At 45.2% G+C, this 16,701-nt stretch overlaps 1 protein-coding gene across 1 annotated transcript in view; it reads right to left on the bottom strand.

Annotated features, from left to right (window-relative positions):
* Positions 1-16,701, bottom strand: part of LOC122795948 (transcription factor TFIIIB component B'' homolog) — a 390,329-nt gene that overhangs the window by 363,781 nt on the left and 9,847 nt on the right. The window lies entirely within an intron of this gene.

Raw genomic sequence — 16,701 nt, 5'->3', positions numbered from 1 at the left:
GGGGGTTGGTTAAGTACCAACCTTTTGGGCTGGGGGTTATTTCGGGTTCCATGGGTGGGGTGCTCCATGGACCTCTGCCTCTTGGGCGTCTATTTCTGCCTTTCTGTGCTCTGGAGTTGTCTGGAAAGGACCAATTCTTCAAAGGCCAATTTCTGCTAAACCTCGGAGGTTGGACCTGTAAGAAATCCTTGACTGTTTGGACAGATTTTGCTTTTTTCTTCCACCTTCTTTAGAACCTCCTGTGCAGGGGAGCCAAACAAACTTTGTTTCTCCATGGGAGCATCTAGGAGTTTTGACTTAACATGGTCTGGTAAGGATTGTTCTTTTAACCAGGCATGCCTTCGAATCACTGTTCCAGTCATAGCTGATCTAAAGGAAGCCTCCAGTGCATCATAGCCACATTTTAAAAAATGGTTACTGACCTGCTGAGAGTTATGTACCAAATCCTGAAGGGACTTGCGGTCTATAGGTTCAGGAGAGGACAGTTTTTTATTTAGCTGGTCTAACAAAAATTCCTGGTACTGAATCATATGAAATTGACAGTTTAAGGCCCTGGCCGAAAGAGTAGCTGAAGTATAAACCTTTTTACCCCATCTCTAAGCCTCTAGATTCCTTTTCAGATGGAAGTGGCTTTTTGGCAGAGGCAGCTGCCACACCTTTAGGGCCCTGTGAAATGGTTTCAGGGTCTGCAACAGGAGCCTTATACAACTGGTAGTGTGTGTCCGGAACACTATAATATCTGTCAGGCTTGGCAGGGGCCGGAGGAAGAGAATCAGGGGCAGTACAGGCATCATTATATGCATCATCAACAACTGTTAGTACTGGAGGAATGGCTAAAGGCCTATGCTGTGGTAAATGTAAAAAAGTCCTTAGCCGTTTCCTTGAATCTGAAAAATCCTGGCCCTGCCATTGGAAGTGTTCCCTCATAGCATGTAAGGTTTCCCCAAAAGAAAATTCTTCAGGAGGAGAAGCAGAAGGAATGGAGTCTTCTGCATCAGAATCCTCATAAGGAGAATATGGGCCTTCGTGAGGGTCTGAGTCATCCGAGGAATAGTCTGTAGAGAATGGTTCCGGGGGTTCAGTCCTAGGCCTCTTATCTGGAGGGGGCTGAGAGGCCCTGTCTGGGTGAGGTTGGGATCCCCTAATCAAAGAAATGAGATCCTCAGCCAGGCTGAGTATTTGGGAACTAGAGGTAGGCCTTTGTGAGGGAGTTTTAGCAGGTAAGGCCTTAGAAGATTTAGCTGCTTTAGCCCTGGCAAAAGCCTTGATAGACATAGATGCAGGGGGTCTAGCAGCCCCACGTGCAGGGGTAGATATGTCTAAAAGAATAGTGTCCGACAAATCCTGGGTGCCTGCTTCTGTAGCAGTAAATTCAGTAGCAGATTCAGCCATGCTGTGTGAGGCCTCGGCTATCGGAGGCATGCTTTCGGCCGAAGGAAGAACCGAGGGCTCGGTTTCAGCTGAAACAGAGACACTCGCTGTTGGCCTAACTGCGGTTTCAGCCGAAACCGCGGACCGCGAGTGTCGGTCCTTTTCCTTGCGCTTTTTAACTAATTGTGTAGTCGAGTCTCCACGCATTTTGTATGCAAAAGCGGGACCAAAAACTCCTCTGTAGAACTCCGACCGACGCCTGCGTCCGTCGGTTGAAGGAAGCACAGGCTAGACAAGCTGATACGTCGTGGTCTGGGCCTAAGCAAGGAAGGCAGTAAGAGTGGAAATCCTTATGAGGTATTTGTTTCCCACAAGTTAAACAATTATTTACTTTGTCTGACATCGGCTGAGGCAAGAAAGAGTCCCCAACGGGGTACTTAGCTTTTTAGAAGTCTTCGGTAGTAGAAATCTCTGGATCTGACTGACCGGCACTTGTGAACAGCTGCTTCGGGCACCGCGCGGCAAGAAAGACCGAGGAAAATGGCGTCGGCTGATGCCTTTATACCCAACAAACAGCAGCTATGACGTCGGGTGAAGTGCGACATCAGCCAAGGCCAGACCCAGCATTTGGAATCCGGCCGACCGAAGGGCTGCCTGAGGCAGGACAACCCATATGTTAGGACTGCAGATGCATCCTTGAAGGACATCCCTGCCTTTGTGAAAATTCAGGTTTGACAGTTTGCAAGACAAAACCCACAATTCATAAATACTCTTTGAAGAGGAGGTGGAAACAGGCTCTAATGTGGGTTGAGTCAGAGCCTGAAGTGTCAAAGTGAGATCATGTGGTAGGATAGGGACTTTAATGGGTGGTCTCAATAGAAATATACTGTCAAAAAGGCCTTGCATATCTTAAAAAGAGGCTATAAACTACAGTGGAACCCCGGATGACAGTTCAATATATTTGCTAGCACACCAGGCATCAGAGAAGGGATGCAAGCCTTTATCAAGAGCCCACAGAGAATTTTTAAATTTTATTTTTGCAATTTTCTAGTAGACTGCTTTTGAGAAACAGTTAAGCTGTGAACCATTCTCAAAAGCAACAGAAGGATCATTGGATCATCACTAGAACTGGAGAAACCTTGCAATCAGCTTGAAGGACTTCATATCCAAATGAGACCTCGTAGACAGGTGAAAAAAGAAAATATGGTTGAGGGTTGCAGAGACCATGGATGGAAAATCAGTTGAGGACTAAGTGCTGTAAAGGTGACTAATGGTAAGAATGAATGGTCTCCAATACTGGACTAGTGGGGACTAAATCTACCATTTTAGATGTCCGACACAGAGATAAGACACAGTCTTATGGAATGATGAAGAGACCAAGTACCTAGAGGCCACTGAACAGACACAGTCCATTTAAGTACTCTCATGAAGTACTTAACATGGAGAAAGTACAGTTGTGTACACCTGCCATAAATGTAGATGTTTGAGTGTATTCACTGTTGCAGTCATTACACTTGGGTTATCTGCTTGCAGGTAAGCCGTCAGTCGGCCTGATTAACAAAGTCTTGGGTCCTGTGTCAGCTGCTGTCTCTTCCTCCATGACGTCAGGGTATAAAACATGCAGCAGACGTCATTATATCAGTTGTTTTTGCCCCAGATGTCAGGTGCCCCCCAATGGGAAGCAATTAAATCTATAAATATACAAGATTATACCTCAAACAAAAAAGCAAATACACCAAAAAGCTTTTAAGCATTGAAAAGGAGAGAAGAGGTATAACCAAATGAAGTCAGGGGGCTGGAGGGAGGGTAACCAAGACTGCAACAGTGAATACACTAACATCTACATTTATGCTAAGTGTACACAACTGTACTATGTTCTTCGTGTTTCACTGTTGCAGTCATTACATTTGGGTAGATTCCCAAAGCTAAGGATGGGAGAAGGAATTTAGATAGAATTAGGACCAGCTATAAGGCCTTGCAAAACTGCATTGCCAAAGCCAGCTCTGGATTTAGAGAAAATTGGCAAATGGTAATACTTCGTGAAAGTATGTACAGAACTCCAGGTAGCAGCTTCTAGGATGTCCCTGGTAGGTATGCCTCTGAAAAAGGCTGTAGAGGTAGATGCAGCCCTGGTTGAATGGGATCTGAACTCCTGTGGGATAGGTTTTCCATGGTGATTATAGCAGCAGTGAATGCAATGTCTGTGCACATCTAAGGAGTGCAGTATCCGTTCCCCTTTGTTCTGTGGATTAGGAAAGAAGGTAGGCAAATGAATGGACTGATTAAAGGCCACACTGGATACCACCTTTGGCATGAAAGAGGGATTGGTCCTGAGGGACACCCTGACTGCATGAAAGATGATGAAAAGCTTCACTGCCATAAGGGCCTGTAATTCAGATGCCCTTCTTGCTGAAGTGATGGCTAAAAGGGAAGCTGTTTTCCAAGAAAAAAATTTTAAATCTGCAGTAGCAGCTGGCTCGAAAGGAGGAAGGCTGAGTTTCTCCAATACAAAGTTAAGGTCTCAGGCTGGAGTTGGAGCTCTCCTGGGTGGTCTTAAATTTTTGACCCCTCTGAGGAACTGCTTGAGCAGTGGAAGAGAGTAGAGGGGAGGTTCTGTGTTATAATGAGCTGAAATGGCTGAGGCGTGAATTTTTATTGAGGAAAAAGACAGGCCCTTATGAAGCATCGCAGTTAAGTACTGTAAAATCTGAGGTAAATTGGGCACTGCTGTGCTCATCCCTTGAGACTGGTTCCAGGCACATAATCTTTTCCATTTTTCAGGATAAGATTTTCTATTACAAGACCTCCTTGCCTCTAAAATGACATCCATCACTGGTTTACTGAGGGATGGTATAGGAGAGCTTAGGAAATTAGCCAGGCTGCTAGGTTCAGTGTTTGAAGCTGAGGGTGCATTATCTGGTTCTCCTGCTGATACAGCAGGGTAGGAGTCTGAGGCAGGTGCCATGGGGCCAGCAGTGACACACTGTGCAGGAGGGGGTACCAGTGTTGGTGTGGCCAGGCTGGTGCAATCAAAATAGACCTTGGTTTGTCTTGTTTTGATCTTTAGTAGTACTTTGGAGAGCAGAGGAAGAAAGGCATAAACTGATATGTTTTTCCGGCTGAAGGACAGAGCATCCACTTTTCAAACTTGTCTGTGGGGAGTCCTTGCACAAATTTTTTTCCAATTGATAGTTCTGGGGGGAGGCAAACAGGTCTAAATCTGGGCTACCCCATTTGCTTGTCAACATGTTGAAAATCCTTGGTTCCAGTTTCCACTCATGTGGGTCCATGAGGGTTATGCTTAGTCCATTTGCCAGTGTATTTAGTTTTCCTGGCAGGAATTGAGCTTGTAGATGTACTTGGTAACTCAAGGCTGTGTTCCGTGCCATGGCTAGTCTGCAGAGGGGGTAAGAATGTGTACCCCCTGCTTGTTTATGTACCACATAACAGTGGTGTTGTCAGTCTTTACCATGAATTGTCCTGGAAGAATTTTGTCCTTGAAGGCTGTCAGAGCATTCTGTACAGCTAACATTTCTTTATGATTGATGCAAAGGTGCATTTTAATTGGGTTTCATTTGTCCTGAATGCACTTCCCTGCCAGGTGCGCCCCCCATGCATAGTCTGATGCTTCTGTTGTTAGGGTTCTAGGCGGCAGGGGGTAGTGTGAATAGTAATCCCTTGTTTTGGTGGCAGGCCTCTGACCACCAAAGGAACTCTAGGAGTAGACAAAGAATGATAGGAATCATTGCTTTTAGATCGTGAGAATGTTGACACCATAGGCTTTTTAGATACCATTGTAGTTTCCTCATACACAGTCTTGTATATGGAATTATAAGAATGCAGGAGGCCATGAACCCCAAGGCTTGTAGTATTTGCCTTGCAGATAGCAGGGTTTTTGTGACCACTTGTTGGAAGTAGGTTGTCAAGTGAATTTGTTTCTCTGGCGTGAGGAAAGCCATCTGGGAAGTTGTATTCAAGCTTTCTCCCAGGAATATAATATGTTGACAGGGTACTAGGTGTGATTTCTTTTTGTTTATTGTGTACCCCAGACAAGTTAGCACCCTCTGTACAAAAGCCAGATGATTCAAAGGTATGTCCTGGTTTTCTGCCTGAATTAGACAAGTGTCCAGGTATTGGTATATTTGAATATGTCTTTGCCTGCAAAATGCAACGGCTGGAGCTAGGCATTTTGTGAATACCCTGGGCGCAGTAGATAAAGCCAAAGGGCAGTGCAGAGAACTGATTGTGCGTGTAGCCTGCTTTGAAGCGTAGGTATCTTCTGCAAGATTTCCTGATTGGGATGTGCAGGTATGCTTCCTTTAAATTTAGTGTTGCCAACCAGGCATCGTTGCTTAGCATAGAAGCAACTGAAGGGTCAGCATCTTGAATTTTGGAATCATCAAAAAGGTGTTTAGAGTAAGCAGGTCCAGGATAGGATGCCATGAATAGTCTTTTCTGGGTTCCAGGAAAAATCTCGAGTAGAAACCTTGTCCCTTTTACTCTTCTGGTACCAATTCAATAGCCCCTATGCTTAAGAGAGAGAGTACTTGCTTTCTGGCCTCTGCCCACTGCTTTGGTGGTAGATCCAGCCAACCACTTGGAGTTGGTGACGTGTGGAAGTGAAATCTGCATCTTTGGGACACCATATTTAAAACCCATTTGTCCTAGATAATGAGTCCCTAGTTCTTTGCATGAAGTGTAATCTTTCCCCCCAAAGAGGTAGTCAGTTGAGAAGTGCTTGGAAGTTTTACAAAGAAGTCACTGAGACAGTTTACCATGGGAGGGAGTTTTATTACTCCCAAATTTGGAAGTGGAGGCCCCCACTGCTTAGTTCTGTGCATCCCCTGGGACTGAAGCCTGGGTGCTCTGCTGGATCTGGGTTTGAACTGAAGGTCTGGAATTGGCAGGAAAGCATCAATTCTTAGAAGGCCAATGCCTACTAAATCTTGGAGGTTGTGCTTGTAAAAAGTTTAACAGTTTGCATAGATTTAGCTTTTTCCTCCATCTTTTTAAGAACTACTTCTGCCTTGTTGCCAAACAGTTGGCCCTGACTTAAGGGAGCATCCAGTAATTTCGCTTTAACATGATCTGGCAAGGATTGCTCCTTAAGCCAAGCATGCCATCTAAGTACAGACCCAGTTACCGCAGCCCTGCAAGTTGCCTCTAGTCAATCAAAACCACATTGCAATGTATGTTTACCAACATTTTCAGCAGAATGAATAAAATCCTGTAAATCCTTATTTTCCGCACAATCAGGAATTATCATTTTCTGTTTAAGCAATCCAATAATATGCTGCTGATACTTCAACATATGTAAGTGGCAATTCAAGGCCTTAATGGCCACAGTAGCAGAAGTGTATACCTTCTTACCCATCTATCCAGCACCCTGGAGTCCCTATCAGAGGGGGTAGGATTTTTTACAGTAGTAACTTTAATGCCCTTGGGTCCCTGTGAAATGGTTTCAGGATCCACAGTATGATTTTTGAAAAGGAACTTGAGAGTCAGGAACCCTGTAATATCTATCAGGTTTTCTGGAAGCAGGAGGTAGAGAGTCAGGGGCCATGCTAGATTCCAAAAAGGCATCATCAACAATATCCAGTACAGAAGGTATAGCTAAAGGCCTGTACTGGGGCAGGAGTAAGAAATCCCTAAGTCTCTTTTTAGAATCAGAGAAATCCTGACTTTCCCAATGAAAAAGATCTCAGAGTATGCAAGGTTTCACCAAAAGAGAAATCCTCTGGGGGGAGCAGGGGGAATAGAGTCCTCAGCATCAGAATCCTCATAGGTAGATAAGGGTAAATCCTGGTCATCAGAGGAAACAGAAATTTCATAATACTGGTCAGAAGTATCTTAAGCAAACTCAGTCCTAGGTCTCTCAGAGGGGGAAGGTTGGCTTCCCCTGATTAAAGTAATAAGGTCTTCAGTCATTCTTATCATTTGTTCTTTAGGCACAGAGGCCTGACCATGCAGTCTGGGCGTCAGTTTTCTAGGCATGGTTCGAGTTTTAGGCCTTGAAGAAGATGGTGCCAGTTTAATATGCATGTCAGTAGGCCTGAATACACCCTCAGAAGCTGGTGCCTGCACAGTGGCTCCGGACCCATCCAAGGTAGAGACATCCCCAGGTTCCACAGTTGAAGCATCTCGCAGCAAACCGGACTCCGAATGGGTCTCAGTAGAGGCTTGCGAATCTGAAGTAGCGGGTATCAGGGGCTGCGAAAGAGCCTCACTGAGTGAACTGGGAGGCCTGTCTCTGTCTTTATCTTTGCGTTTTTTTGGAATGTTGGTAGTCGGATGGCTTACCGAAGACATATCAGGATAAATGAACAGAGCACCAAAAAATTTAGAAGAGCAAATATAGAGACGACTGATCGCTCGTGGTTTAAATAAGGCACAAAACGGACAGAGAGGTACATTGTGGTCAGGGCCTAGGCAAAGAATAAAGTACGAATGAAAATCTTTATGACGTATTTGCTTCCCACATGAAATGCAATTATTCACTTTTAATGACAATGATTTAGAGCAAGAAAAAGTTTCCCCAATGGGATGCTTAGCTTTTAGTTGAAGACTTCGGTTCTGAAACTCGAAAACGAAAATTTCAGGAGTCGGCCGACCGACACTTGCAAACTGCTTCTGCTACTGCACGGCAAGAAAGACAGATGTAATGACTTCGGCTGCATGTTTTATAGCCCTGACGACCTGACGTCACAGAAGAGACAGCAACAGACGCAGGACCCAAGACTTTGTTAATCAGGCTGACTGAGGATTACCCGCAAGCAGATAACCCAAATGTAATGACTGCAACAGTGAAACACGAAGAACATCTAGCATGATGGAAGATGCTAGAGTGTCTAACAGGCAAAGTATGAGAGAAGCTGGAGAAAAAAGAAGTTATGCACTCACCATAACATTCCATGTGAGTTGTTCATCTCGCCTTCATTCTTACAGATGGGGTCGGAGCCAATCCTCGGCTCTGAGTCGGCCTACTACAAAGCTCGAGGTCTTCAGACAGCTTGAGGCCAAGTCCCTATCCCATGATGCACCTTGAGTTACCTCAGATCTTGTTTGCTGCCTCTAACAATACCTAGTCATTCTATCACCTTTTTAGGGAAAAAACATAGAAAGACTGAGCGACCATGATAAAACTAGTATCTCGGCCCTTGAAAAACCCTGGAGGGGGTAGGAGGGTGGGAAGTAAGAATGAAGGCAAGATGAACAACTCACATGGAACATTATGGTGAGTACATAACATCTTTATGTGAATTTGTTCTATCTTGCCATTCATTCTTACAGATGGGTAGCGTCCCAAGCAACATCTTTGTTGAGTGGCTCACAGGAGTATATTTTTCAGAACAGTAGAACCAAAGGAAGCCCTGTCCATGGAGGTCCTATCAACTTTGTAATGAGTGATAAAGGTATGAGAACTTGACCAAGTGGCTGCTGCACAAATATAGTCTATAGGAAGCCTAGCAGAAAAGGCAGAAGATGTGGACACTGCTCTGGTAGAATGAGCCTTAATTTTGTGTTGTAAAGGTAAATTGGCAGCTGAATAAGTGAAAGCAATGCAATCAGACAACCATTTAGATAGTGTTTTTGCCATTGGCATACCTTTCCTAAAATCCGAAAAGAAACAAAAAGTTGTTCTGATCTTCTAAACTCTGGTTCTATCCAAGTAAAATCTGAGCTGTCCATGAACATCAAGCTTGTGCAGCATATACTTTAAGTTGTTGGTGTGTTTGGGTTAAAATACTGGCAAATCAATTATTTGGCTAAAGTTAGCTTCAGTACAAACTTTAGGTAAGAATGTAGGATTTGTTCGCAGTGACACTGTCAGCATGAAAAACAAAGTATGGAGGTTTTATGGAGAAGGTCTAAGTTCTGATACTCTTCGGGCAGACTACTAAAAAGACAAGACAAAAATTTCAAATCACATGAGGAAGCTGGCTAGAAAGGTGGGAGAATAATGCGTGAAAGCATAAAATTTAAGTTCCATGGGGTATAAGGGGATTTCACTGGTGGTCTGAGGTGGAAGGCCCTTTAAGGAAGGCTTTGGAGATCTTGTGTGACATTATGTTCAATCCTTCAATACCAAGATAAAAATTAGAGATAGTGGCAAGCTGTACCCGAACTGCAGCTGCCGCTGCTCCTTTGTTGAAAAGCATGGTCAAAAATTCTAATAGAGAGGAAATGAGGGCCTGGTAGGGATCAATGTTATTCTGAGAAGTCCACATAGAAAATCTCCTGCATTTGCTAAGGTACAACTTCCTAGTGGAGAATTTATGAGAGGATATTAAAATATGCTGCATTTTGCTTGAGAGGTTTTGGAACCTGGCTATGTTGGGAATTGGAGCAGCCAAGCTGTCAATTTTAGGGAATGAAGGGAGGGATGAAGAGCCCACGATGAATGTGTCAGAAGGTCTGGAACTGGGTCTAGAATCAGAGACTTTTTCAACAGATGAAGACAAAGGAAGGGGAACCAAATCTGACAAGGCCAATGAGGGGCTATTAGAATGATGGTCCTTCCCAGGGCTTTTGCTTTCTGTAGTATTTTGGGTATCGGGGGAATTGGTGGGAATGCATAGAGACGACCCGGGGGCCAATTGTGTATTAGTGCATCCCTTGAGGGGAAATCAGGGCAAAGTAGCTTCTGCATTTTGTGTTTATGTGGGAAGCAAAAAGATCGCAGTAATACTGGCCCCATTTGTGGAATATTCTATCGGATAACTCTTGTTTGAGGGACCACTCGTGAGGCAACAAAATTGCCTGCTCAGTTAGTCTGCAATCACGTTGGATTTCCCTGGGATGTGCGTTGCTATCAGAAAGCGCTGGGTGGATGGAGCCCACTGCCATACTCTTACAGCCTTTCGACAAAGGGGATAGGACCTGGTTCCTCCTTGCTTGTTCAAGTACCAGACCACTAACATGCTGTCCATCTGAACTGCAATGGTCTCCAGTGGGGGAAGAATCCTGAAAGTACTGCAACGCCAACAGTACTGCTCTCATTCCCAGGACAATGATATGCAGATGAGTCTCTTGATCGATCCATGTGCCTTGGGCTGTTCTTCCCTGAAATTCCCCCCCCACCCTATCAGGGAAGCATCTATGGTCACTGTGGCCAATGGTGAGGCTAGGATAAAAGGACGACCTATCGTTAACTTGGAGAGGTCAACCACCACCAAAGATCCATTTTCCATGTACTTTTTACAATAATGAGATGAGACATTGGGAGCTCTTGATAAAACCAGTGTGTGAACAGCAGCCATTGTAGAATCCGCATGTGAATGCGACCCAACAGAATCGCTATTATGGCAGCTGCCATCATCCCTAACAACTTTAGCACTTCTGATGCTGGAGCCTTGTCTCTGGAAATGATGTTCTGGATTTGCTGACGAAGTAGTAATATCTTTTCTGATGGCAGTTTTAAAGTGGTGGTGGTGTCCAATTCTGCTCAGTTAAAAATGGTATGTTGCCATTGCAACAAGGCAGATTTTTCTGAATTTATGGTAATGCCCAGAAGATTGCAAAGAGTAAGAGTGGTGCCCCTGGCTTGTATTAACTGATGCTTGGTGGTGGCGGTGAGGAGAAAACAGTATAAGTACTGAAACACCTGGAATCCTAAACACCTCAGGTGAGCCATGACCACTGCCATACATTTGGTAAACACTCTGGAGGCTGTAATGAGACCAAAGGGCAGGGCTCGAAACTGGTAATGATTGGCTCCCAGCTGGAAGCAAAAATTATCCCTGGATGGTGTGGCCATTTTTATATGGTAGTACTCATCCTGGAGATCTTTCGAGCACATCCAATTGATTTTCCCTAAGTAGAGAAGTATCGACTGAAGCGTGACCATCCGGAACTACTTCTTGACAGATCTGTTTAGTCTGCTGAGGTCCAAAATAGGTCTCCAGTCCCCTCTTTTTTAAAATTAAAAAGAATCTTAAGTAACAGATCCTGTCTGGTCTGCTGGAACTGGTTGGATGACTCCTTTTCTTAGCAACCTTTGGAGCTCTACTGTTGCTAGTTCCCTGTAACTGGGTGGAACGGCCGGGATTTTTGCTGTCAATGGAGGGCGGGTGGCGAAGGGAATGAAATATCCTCTGGAAACTATACTTTGTACCCATTTGTCGTTTATTTTGAGCCATGCGTCTGGATACAAAAATAAGTGACCCCCGACTGCCTCCAGAGTAGGACAGTCGGGCCTCCTTTCAGGAGCGCTGGAAGGGCTTCCCAAAGAACTGGTCTCTGTCTCCCTGGTTTTGCAGATGCACTCTGCTGCGAGGGTGGCATCTTCCATTTATTGCTCCCTCCTCTGTCCCTAGGGAGGGATTCACCAAGTGTGTCCAGAAAGGCTCCTTGGGCTTTCCGGAACCACATCTTTCCTCCCTTTTGACCTTTGAGGTATGGTCTAGTAGGTATGGGAAAACGGACTCCGTTGGCAGACCGTCTTTCCTTCCTGCTCACACCTGGTCAAAGTTCCCTTAACTTTGGGCCGAAAAAGGGACAAGTCATCAAAAGGGGAGTTGACAAAGGATGACTTAAAGGGCTCCGCAAAGGAACATAAGCGCATCCAGGAGTGTCTCTTGAGAGCAATTCCTGTACCCGCTGCCCTACTCGTTCCATCAGCTGCATATGATATGAGAAGCATGGACGATTTCACTATGGAATGAAGGGTAGAAAGCTGGGAGGCAACTTTGTCAGAAGCTCCTGTAGTTACTGTACCGTGAAGAGCATCTCCAAGCTCTTTTAAAACGTCTCTTTGCAGTTTTGTGAAATGTGTAAAACAGTTCAGTGAATGCATGGCAAAAGTCACTTAACTGTACATGCGCTTCCCCATATCTACCCATGAAGATCCTAGAGTCTCTGTTAGGAGGATAGACAGAGGAAGAAGTTTCTGACATCTTTTTGGTAGCTGCCGCCACCACCATGGCATCAACCAGCACTACCTTAGTGAGAAAAAATTTATCCGGAGGGGCAGAAATAAATTTATTGGGCCTCCTAGGGACAGGCTCCATGGTGTCCAGAGATTCCCATGCCCTTCATGAGACCAACTCCATAAGCTCATCGAAAGGTGGACACACCCAGGAAGTGGAAAGTTGAGACCCGAAAGCCTTCAGGAGAACTGACTCATCTTCCAGTAGGGTTGGTGGGCTTCCAGCCACCCCTCTGCTTAAGGATTTCTAATGTAACTGCAAATGAGATAACTTCAGAGGGGGACCCTTCTGATTCATCTAAGTTGGTGTCAGATGTGAGTGACTCCTGCGGGGAGTCTAGGTGCTTCCTCTTGCAAATTCTCTCCCTGGGAACTTCTGGTGAGGTCTCGGAAGAGTAGGAGCCACCCAGTTGGGCTTCCTGAGGCTCAGGGGTCTCTACGTTTCAAAGGGATCTGTGAGGCAGAAGTGGACACAGGCTCTTTTAGGGAGGAGGTAGTTTGTCCTGAAGTTGTGGATGTCCTGGGGGACATTACTCTCCTCTTGGCTTCAAAGGCACCTCAGCTCCGATGAGAAAGAACTGCTGGATCCGAAGAAACAACCGATCCCCTCGGCACTGGAACAGTGGGCTCTGATCCAGAGGAAGGAAAGTACAGTTGTGTACACTTACCATAAATATAGATGTTAGAGTTTTATTCACTGTTGCAGTCCTCACATATGGGTTATCCGGCTCCTGGTAGCAGTCAGTCGGCCCGAATACCAGAGTCCTTGGTATATGATGTTGGCTGCCGCCGGTGTAAAACTGATGTCAGAACGTCAGGTATAAAGGGAGGTAGCAAATGCCATTTCCTCAGTTTTTCTTGCATTAACTGTCAGGAGCCCCAAAAAAGGCTAACCCAGGAAGATAGCACCCTGAACACGTCATACAAAAAATAAAAATATATATAGTCTGTGCCTTAAGAAAAAAGGGAGAATGGAGGGTGGGAAACCAGGACTGCAACAGTGAATACACTCCAACATCTACATTTATGTTAAGTGTACACAACTGTATCATGTTCTTCGTTTTTCACTGTTACAGTCCTCACATATGGGTTGATTCTCAAAGCCCAGGAAAAAGATAAAGGGTGGAGGAAGAATCACAGATTAAGGGTTGGTAAGAAGGCCCTGCAAAACTGCAGAGGCAAAAGCAGCCCTGGATTTAGAAAACAAAGGTAGATTGTAATGCTTTGTGGGTAGACTGTAATGCTTTGTGAAAGTATGGACAGAAGACTAAGTAGCTGCCTCTAAGATGTCCTAAGTAGGCACACCTCTCAGAAAGGCTGCAGAGGTAGAGGCTGCTCTAGTAGAATGGGTCCTAATACCCTGAGGGGGAACCTTCCCATGCTGCAGGTAACAAAAGTGAATACAATGAGCATTCCATTTGGAGATGGTTTGTTAGAAATAGATTTACCCTGAGCCCCAGGAGCAAAAGTAACCAACTGTTCAGATTTTTGAAAGGATTTAGTCCTAAGTAAAATCTCAGCTGTCTATGCACATCAAGAGAGTGCAGAATCCTTTCCCCTTTATTGTGGGGAGTGATGAAAAATGTAGGCAGGTGAACAGACTGGTTAAGGGTTAAACTGGAAACTACCTTAGGCACAAAGGAGAGATTAGTTCTCAGATAAACCCGATCTGAGTGAAAAATAATGAAAGGTTCTACTGCCATTAAGGCTTGCAGCTCAGATGCCCTTCTAGCTGAAGTAATAGCTAAAAGGAAAGCAGTCTTCCAGGACAGAAACTTCAAATCTGCAGAGGCAGCTGGTTCAAAGGAAGGCAGAGTAAGATTTTCCAGGAAAAAATTAAGATCGCAAGCAGGAGTAGGAGCTCTTTCTGGGAGGTCTAAGACTACTAGCTCTCCTCAGGAACTGTTTCATCAAGGGGTGAAAAAAACTGGGTTGCTCAAAAGAACAATGAGCTGAAATTGCTGAAGCGTGAATTTTGAATGAAGAAAAGGAAAGTCCACCATTAAGCAAGCCTGCTAGGTAGTCAAGAATGAAGGAAAGAGAAGGATGAGAAGAGTCTTCTCTTTTAGTCAGCATCCAAGAGCAAAATTTTTCCATTTATCTGTATAGGATTTTCTTGTGCTAGGCTTCCTGGCCTCATGAAGAACTTCAACCACCTGTTTGGAAAGATTTAAAGTATTAGCCAGGCAGTCAAATGCAGAGTTTGAAGATGAGGATGAAGGAACTTTCTCCCTCCCTGAAGCAACAGATCTGGTACCAGGAGAAGATGCCAAGGTTGAGCCTGTGAAAGGCAGCGAAGGAGGGGATACCAATGCTGCCTGGGCCAATCTGGTGCTATCAGAATAGCCTTTGGTTTTTCGTCCCTTAACTTTAGCAGCACTCTGGGAAGAAGAGGCAGAGGAGGGAATGCATAAACTGAGAGATGTGTCCATGTGAAGGACAATGTGTCCACCATCCAAGCTTTGTTGTGAAACTCCCTGGTGCAGAAGGTTGGAAGGAGATGATTGGTGTGAGAGGAGAAAAGATCCACTTGTGGGGTGCCCCAAAGAGGAGTGATGTGATGGAAAATGTCCTTGTTCAGTTGCCACTCGTGAGGATCCAAAACATATCTGCTCAAATGACCCGCCAAGGAGTTCAACCTCCCTGGAAGATACTGGGCTATTAGATGTAAGCCCATGGATGCTATGGACCATAGTCTCATGCTTTGTCGGCAGAAGGGGTAAGAGCGAGTCCCCCTTGCTTGTACCACATGACTGTGGTATTGTCTATCCTGATCAGCTGAGTCCTAGGGTAGAGTAGGTCTTTGAAAGCCAGCAAGGCCTGCTGTACTGCCATCAATTCTTTAAACTTTATGTGCAGATGAATCTGCTGGGTGCTCCAAGAAAGCTGTATGCCACTGCCCTCCAGATGAGGCCCCCATGCGACATCTGAGGCATCTGTAGTGAGTCTCTGGCTGGCAGGCAGTGGGCGGAAAAGCAAACCATTGTTCTGACAATAGACTGTCGCCCACCAGAGGAACTCCACTTGAAGACAGGGAATCAAGGGAAGAATCAAGTCTAAGTCCTGTGTGTGTTGACACCAAAGATTCTTGAGGTACCACTGAAGCTTTCTCATATGCAGCCTTGCATATGGGATCATCAAAATACATAGGTTCATACTAGGCTATCTGCCCTAGGGCATTTACAAGCCTAGCCAGAGTGTGTTTGGCTTTCGCCGCCTATTTTAAAATTAATTTTGCTATGCCCTTTTTCGAGGTTAGTATACTGTGCATCTGTCTAACAGTGACACAGAAGTGATACCCGGAGTAAATCTACAATCTCCCATCCACTCATGAAGATTCCTCTTGAAGAGTCTATGAGGGACTCTGCCTAACCAGGACTGGGATTTTATTCCAGAGTGAAGGGAGCCTCTGGGTTATGAATCTGTCCCTCCAGCATGTCCTATATTTCAGTGCTGAGGTTCAAGTCTCTCGAGCACGTAGCTCGTTGGGATTTGGATTTTCTGAGGTGCAGCAGGTCCATTAATTCCGGGTTGGACATGACTTTATACATCAGGCACAGATCGCCTCTGAGCAGGCGGTATGCCACTGAGTAGAGCTGGAGTTTCTTTAACCGGGCAGCATATGGCATCTGTTTGAGCCCTTTGATCCTCTTGGTGAGGTACTTTTGGGGTCTTTCCAGTTGCTGCAGGTGTCTGGTAAGGTGCATCCCAAAAGGGGCATTGTACTCAATTTATGGGCCTGATAAGGGATGAGTAAAAGAGGCACGATGATCTCCCCTGATCTAGATGTGAATCCCTTCATGATTAGGTGGGCTATATAAAATGATTTTCTAACCACTTTGGCCACGTGGTTGTCGAATGAGGGATTGCTATCAACTTGGGTCCCCAGGTCCCTAATTACTCCTTCCGTACTTAATGGATTACCATCTATGTGGTAATTTGTGGGCACTTTGTTTTTGCCGAAAGGGATGACTGTACACGTTTTGGTGTTTAGCTTGAGGCCATGGCTCTGGCACCAGTTGTCTGTTTCTATGAGGCCCTTTTGTAGGATGCTTGTGTCGGCTGGAGAATCTATTATGGCGCCCAGTTTGCAGTCATCTGCGAACTTGGTCAGCCACAGTCCTTCCTTGTTGGCCTGTACCTCCGAGAAATATATACCGAACAAGAGAGGTCCCAGGACTGAGCCTTGTGGGACGCCACTTGTAACTGGTTTGGAGTCTGACAAGGCTCTAGCAATTCTACCCATGTGGGTTCTGTCCTTGAGCCAGTTTGCAACCCATCTAGTGACATAGGGGTTTATATTTAAGCTGGTGAGCTCATCTATAATGCTCGAGTGGGGTATTGTATCGAAGGCTTTTGCGAGGTCCAGGTAGGCTGTGTGGTCCACCTTCCCCTTGTCAATG

The sequence above is a fragment of the Protopterus annectens genome, chromosome 2.part2 (assembly GCF_019279795.1).
Source record: "Protopterus annectens isolate FY-2018-M chromosome 2.part2, PAN1.0, whole genome shotgun sequence".
In the NCBI taxonomy this organism is placed as follows: Eukaryota; Metazoa; Chordata; order Ceratodontiformes; family Protopteridae; genus Protopterus; species Protopterus annectens.
The sequence above is the reverse complement of the archived record's forward strand: the minus strand, read 5'-3'. Positions and strand labels throughout refer to the sequence as shown.